Here is a 5,874-nt window from a genome sequence, read left to right as displayed (position 1 = left end):
ACACACACACACACACACACACACACACACACACACACACACACACACACACACACATGCAAAAACAGCAGCACACACACATGCAAAAACATGCAAAATGTACCAAGGTGCATGGCTTTTGAAGGTAATGGGCGATGACACTGATCAATACACCTGACACCTGTCTAGTCTACAAACAATTTACAATTCAGGCAATTGTAAATTGCAAACATGCCTGTAGTTCAACCTCTACAGGCATGTAGAGGTTGAACAAGATGTTACGCGCGACAAACATTAGGAATCTAGCAATGTGCCGCACCTTGTAATGAATATGTTTGTATGAATCATATCTGATAAGTTATATGATAACATATATGATAAGTTTACTCATGCCGACCAAACGACTTTTCAAGCGATGCGGTTTGGTGTGAGGTCATAAATCTCGGTCACGGTCTTTTTCCCGTCTTGACGTTCCGACAAAATTAAACTTGTTTGATATTTGTTATAGTTTTAAATCTTGGTGGGAAAGTGTAATCATGTGAACATTGTCGACAGCCAATGGGTGCTCTCCCTCCGGCACCAAACAGGAAGCAGCAAACAACTTAAGTCAGTGTGGTTCATGGTAGCTATGGCGCCGTGCTAAGCTAAACGCTACGAGGGAAAGTTGCTGATTTTCAACCCTTCTGATTCATCCAACGGGAGTTTTACTGACGGATAAACGTGAGCCTTGGTGTTGTGGGGGGCGATTGATCCAAATTTGGATAATATCGAACATTGGTATTGATATCTCTCCAGTATGCACTACACTACCGGTCAAAAGTTTAGGGTCACTTAGAAGTTTCCATTGCACTCGACATAGACAGAATACCAGCTATATATATAAAAAGTTTAGGGTCAAAAGTTTGGGGTCAATTACAAATGTCCATTCCACTCCATTATAGACAGGATACCAGCTGATCTGGGTGGGGGGGCTGATCTTTAATGTAATATCTACATTTCCCATTATCAGCAACCATTCATCCAATGTTCCAAAGGCACATTTTGTTTACTAATCTGATATTATTTTAAAAACTAACTAAGAAAACATTAAACAACCCTTTTGCAATTATGTAAGCACATAATGTAATCTGATTACTGCCCTGGTTAAAAAAAACAAGGCGATTCTGTCTATAATGGAGTCCAATGGAAATTTGTGAGTGACCCCAAACTTTTGACCGGTAGTGTATATGTGTATTTTTTTATTACGTTTTGACTTGTTGCCTAGTTTAAAGTACAGCTAAGGTAAGAGGATACACACAGCACACACTCAAAAATGATCATACATCGGTTCAGAGAGAAAAACAGTTTCGTTCTGTTTCCATTTGGTAACCAGCTAGTTGCTCACAGGTACTTCGGCAGCTCTTGTGTTTTATCAAACTGCAGGACAAACCCAACACAACAGCAGGAACGCTGTGACACGTTTATTCTGCCTCCTCTGGCTCGCTCTGTCTATTATTATCCACTTCTTCGTCCTGCCCGGGGGGGTGGTTGGGGGGTGGAAGGGGCATCTGTGCATGTGTCACGCGCTGCGTGGGAAACAGCGGCACCGGAGCTGCGTGATTGTTGTAATTTTCATCTCCGTCCCTCCATGTCTCTTGTCCGCGGCCACCTGTCTGTTTTCCGTTTTTTCCCCCCCTCCAGCTGCTGATCCTGCTCACTTCTCCCAGGAATTAGCCAGTGTCATTGGCTCGCCAGAGCGTCATGGTAACTGCATCCTTGGAAATGTGCTGCTCTCAGAGAAGACGCAGCGATGCCTCACAGTCATACTTATATATAGATTTTTTCAGCAAGGAGAAACAGAAAAACATGTTCAACTATAGCATACCTGCTGTATCCTGTGCAAATATCTTGCCTGTCAAACCAAACCTGGATTGTAAACGCCTCATATTGTGCTACATGTGGATAAAGGTAAAGGTAACACCCAATTGTAAGTTAAAAAACGCTGCCATCTGTCTCAATGACTGCTGTGTATAGCTGTGTTTAGGTGTTCTCACATCCTGTACATGGCTGAAGTTAACAGATGAACGTTTAACATGTCCCTGCTCCAGCAGCTTTAGCTGGCGCTCAGCACCGCCCCCCCTTGGCGAGGACGCCCATCACAACGTTTTCACAATAAACAAGAGAGAGAGAGACAGAGAGAAAGGATTCATTTTCGGCTCGTTCGCCTCAACAAGCTTCAATTTGTCTTCCACTTAGAGTCCAATCGACTGGCCCAGACCTCCGCCCCCGAGAGCTCTGCTAAACAGCATGAAGCCGTCCTCGGCTGAATGTTCAGTTCAATTCAGTTTTATTTATAGCATCAATTCAAACAAGAGTTATCTGGAGACACTTTACAGATATAGAGTGGGTCCAGACTACACTAGACCACATCATTTACAAGGACCCAACAGGTTTACTGTGAATATTTTACACACTGAAACGGCGAGTTTATGAGTTCACCACATAGCTAGCTACACTGTCAGAAATAAGGGTAAAGTAGGGGTCCATTTCTGTCCCCCAAGGTACAATCTATACTAACGTACCCCATAGGGCTCATTGTTGGACCTCAAGGAACATATATGTACCTTTTTGAGGGTCAAAAGGTACATATATGTTCCCAAGCAACCCTCAAGGGTACAGTTGTTGTACCCTTGAGGGTACAGCCCCAGTGACAAGCCATTGTACCCCTAAAGGTACAATTATGTACTTCATTTTCTGAGAGTGTAGCTACACCGTGGATGTGTTAAGAGAACGAGCTAGCTAAACGAGAAAGAAGCTCATGAAGGAGCACGTTGCTACGACAACACAAACTGGCACTACTGACATTCAACAACAGTCGACGACATGTTCATTATAACACTTCACTTTAGCATTTATTAACCGTTGTGTTGTCTACCCGTTAACCATGAACTTGTCCTTCCAGGTGTAAATGAAAAATTAAAATTTTGGTGTTCTTTTTTCGATGTTTTTGTCGCTTTTTCTGATTTATTTGTCACTTTTTCCAGCTTTTTGTGTTATTTTTTTTTCAAACCTGAGCTTGTTTAATAATAGTTTTTTTCACTTATTCTTGGAATTCAAGGTCAACAAACCTCATTTGTGTTAAATTATACACACGTTTTTAGTTAAAAAGGCAGAAATCATGTATTATTTTGTCTAATAGTGAAGATTAGAGGATAGAGAAAGTTTTGTCCATTAAAAAGAAAATGTTGTATGAATGTTGTATGGAATCATCCATGTTATTTTTGGATAATTTGGTTGAAAGAAATCCATATTTCTGATATAAAACACTTGAAACGGTTCAATTTGACCCTAGGACAACACAAGGGGTAATTAGTAATGCTTATCAAAATTAACTGTGGATGGAGTTAGACAACCAAGGAGATGTAATCTAACCCATGGAACTAGCTGTACTAGCTAGCTAGATACTAGCTAGCTACTAAGGTTAGCCTGCAGTCATTGACATCAACAGTCAACAATAACGTTCATTAGAACACTTCACTTTGGCGTGCATTAATTAGTAATGCTTATCAAAATAAACAGATGTACAGTATTTAGACAAACCAGATGATGTACTAGCTAGCAAGATACTAGCTAACGTGCTAGCGCAGTACCGCAAAAAGTGCTTCTCCCCGGTACATACTTTAGTTCATTTTGTTTTATTTTAGTTTTTTTTATAATTGTTTTCCCCCCTCCATGTCACCTCCAGGGCTCTGTAGTTTTTAAAAAGACCACTTTTTTAATTGGCATGGATGCCAGCTGGGTGCAGAGCTGCAACCATCTCTTGTCATCCCGAGAGCCACGCTGCCAGACAAATACTGGAAAATTATCTGTTTCGGGGGCACACTGTTCAGAGCCAGACTTGTCACATTGTGTTAGTTGTTTATCCAACTGCAGCTGTGTGTGTGTGTGTGTGTGTGTCTGTGTGTGAAGGGGGTGATGTTTGAGACTGTTCCCTAGATGTGGGTTGAGCCCCGACAAGCCAAACACAATCACCCCCCCAACCCCAGTCATTCTAGCAGCTTGTCCTTCCCCAGGGCCCCTTGTCCGCCATGTCAATCCAAGTCTGGGTGGGCACACATTACACAACCATTAAACACACACACACACACACACACACACACACACACACACACACACACACACACACACACACGCACACATAGTCCTAACAGTGTATTCAGACACGGTTATGAATCAAGAGACGAATAGTTGGGAAGCCTCCCATCTCATGTTACCTTTCTGCACCGACTCATCCACTCAACTTCTCTGTGAATGTGTTAGCCAGCCGTCTAATTTTCCACTGTAGCCCTGGTAACCTAGCATGTCTTCACGGTGGGAGGAAACCCACGCAAACACGGGTAGAACACGCAAACTCCAGACAGGAAGAACTCTGCCGAGACGTGGGATTCCCGCCAGATGTCGTTACTTTCCTTGTTCTTTGTGTTGTCGTTGTGTAGGACTAAGGTTAACGGCTCCTTAGATCTCTGCAGAACACATCCAGACCGCTAGCTAGACTAAATGCAGGGCATCCAGCGGGTACATGAACAATCCCCAAAATAAAACGTCATCCATGTAGACTATTACTTACATGATCCGCAGAAAACAACAACTGCTTTGTGTAACACGTGTGCAGTGTTTCCTTTAGCAGTGGGGGCCCACTATTTTAGCCCACTATGGCCACGCCAAGACCCGCCCCACAAAGCAGCTTGATCGGTTGGTGTTCGGCGTTTGACCTCGAGAGGTTAACATCAGGGTTAGGGGATCGGTCAGGGGAAAGGACCTGTACATATGAGCATGGACGCCTGGCCAATAGTAGTGCGTAAAAGCTATTAAAGGGCGGGTCTTAGCATACAGTGGGATTTGTAATTTTGCTGCTCACACTGCTGTAAAAATAATCATATTTTTAAGAAATAATTGTGTTGGGGGCAGGTCTGTAAAGGAAGCGGAAGCCCGCCTGCCCTTCTTCTGATTCCGTGGCGGCACGGCGGGCCACCACTACAAAATTAACAGAGGAAACACTGGGTGTTCATCAAGTTCCCTGCAAACAATTTCCTTTATTTTCTGTCTGTTTGCATGTTTGGGTTTCGGTAGTGCCTTGAGCTCTCAGGGCCACCACAGAAAGGGAAACATCAGTATTGCATAAAAATTTCACTGCTAATCGTGGTTTCTCTTCCCTTTGGGAAAATTCAAGCAAAAGCTCCATCTTTACCTACGTACCAGTACCAATACTCATACCATTGAGTACATTCAAAAGTATATATTGTAGTAATTAAAGCAGAAATGCCAATAGTTATCTGATAAATGTGTTTGGCCAACCTGCACACACACACACAGTGGAATATTTAGGTTTTTGCATTAATTAAGTCAGTGAAGTTATTTTCAGCCTCGTTGCAGGAGGAACAAAGATGACGGCGTCTTCTCACTTTTTCTTCATTAAATTTTTTATGGGTGCAATGGTTGCTAAGCAACAACAGCAGTACTTCTGTGACTATAGAGGAACACAGTGAGAAACTAGAGAAAGGCCAGGTGGGGTTTTCAGTTAAAAGAGAATCAATCTTTGATCTTCTCGTTGCTCTGCTTGTTGAAGACACGTTGTCGTGCATGTGAGAGTTCAGTTTTTTTAAGTGCACGTGAACTTCCTGTGGCATCAAAGTGAACCTGACAATGGACACTGCTCATTAAATTTATAGTAGCGGCGCCCTGTAGTGGCCTCCCGTCATTACTACAGGAGCAAAGCAAGTAAAGTGATGACATGTAATGGCGTGTTCCACTGCGTGGTATCTACTTGCATCGATTTGTGCATTTTTGGAGCAGAGTATGAGGGCCCTGACAGTACCTAGGTAAGGACTACTAGCCAGTCAGGAGCAGAGTATGAGG

General features: G+C 42.9%; 1 long non-coding RNA gene across 1 annotated transcript in view; it reads right to left on the bottom strand.

Annotated features, from left to right (window-relative positions):
* The window catches only part of LOC117954658, a 14,304-nt gene that overhangs the window by 6,004 nt on the left and 2,426 nt on the right, over positions 1-5,874 (bottom strand). Inside the window, exon 2 of the long non-coding RNA XR_004658851.1 lies at positions 5,628-5,632. This is a non-coding gene — a long non-coding RNA (uncharacterized LOC117954658). The remainder of the gene's footprint in view (positions 1-5,627; positions 5,633-5,874) is intronic.

The sequence above is a fragment of the Etheostoma cragini genome, chromosome 12 (genome assembly GCF_013103735.1).
Source record: "Etheostoma cragini isolate CJK2018 chromosome 12, CSU_Ecrag_1.0, whole genome shotgun sequence".
NCBI classification, from domain to species: Eukaryota; Metazoa; Chordata; class Actinopteri; order Perciformes; family Percidae; genus Etheostoma; species Etheostoma cragini.
Note: the sequence above shows the minus strand (reverse complement) of the source record. Positions and strands in the feature narration are given on the sequence as shown.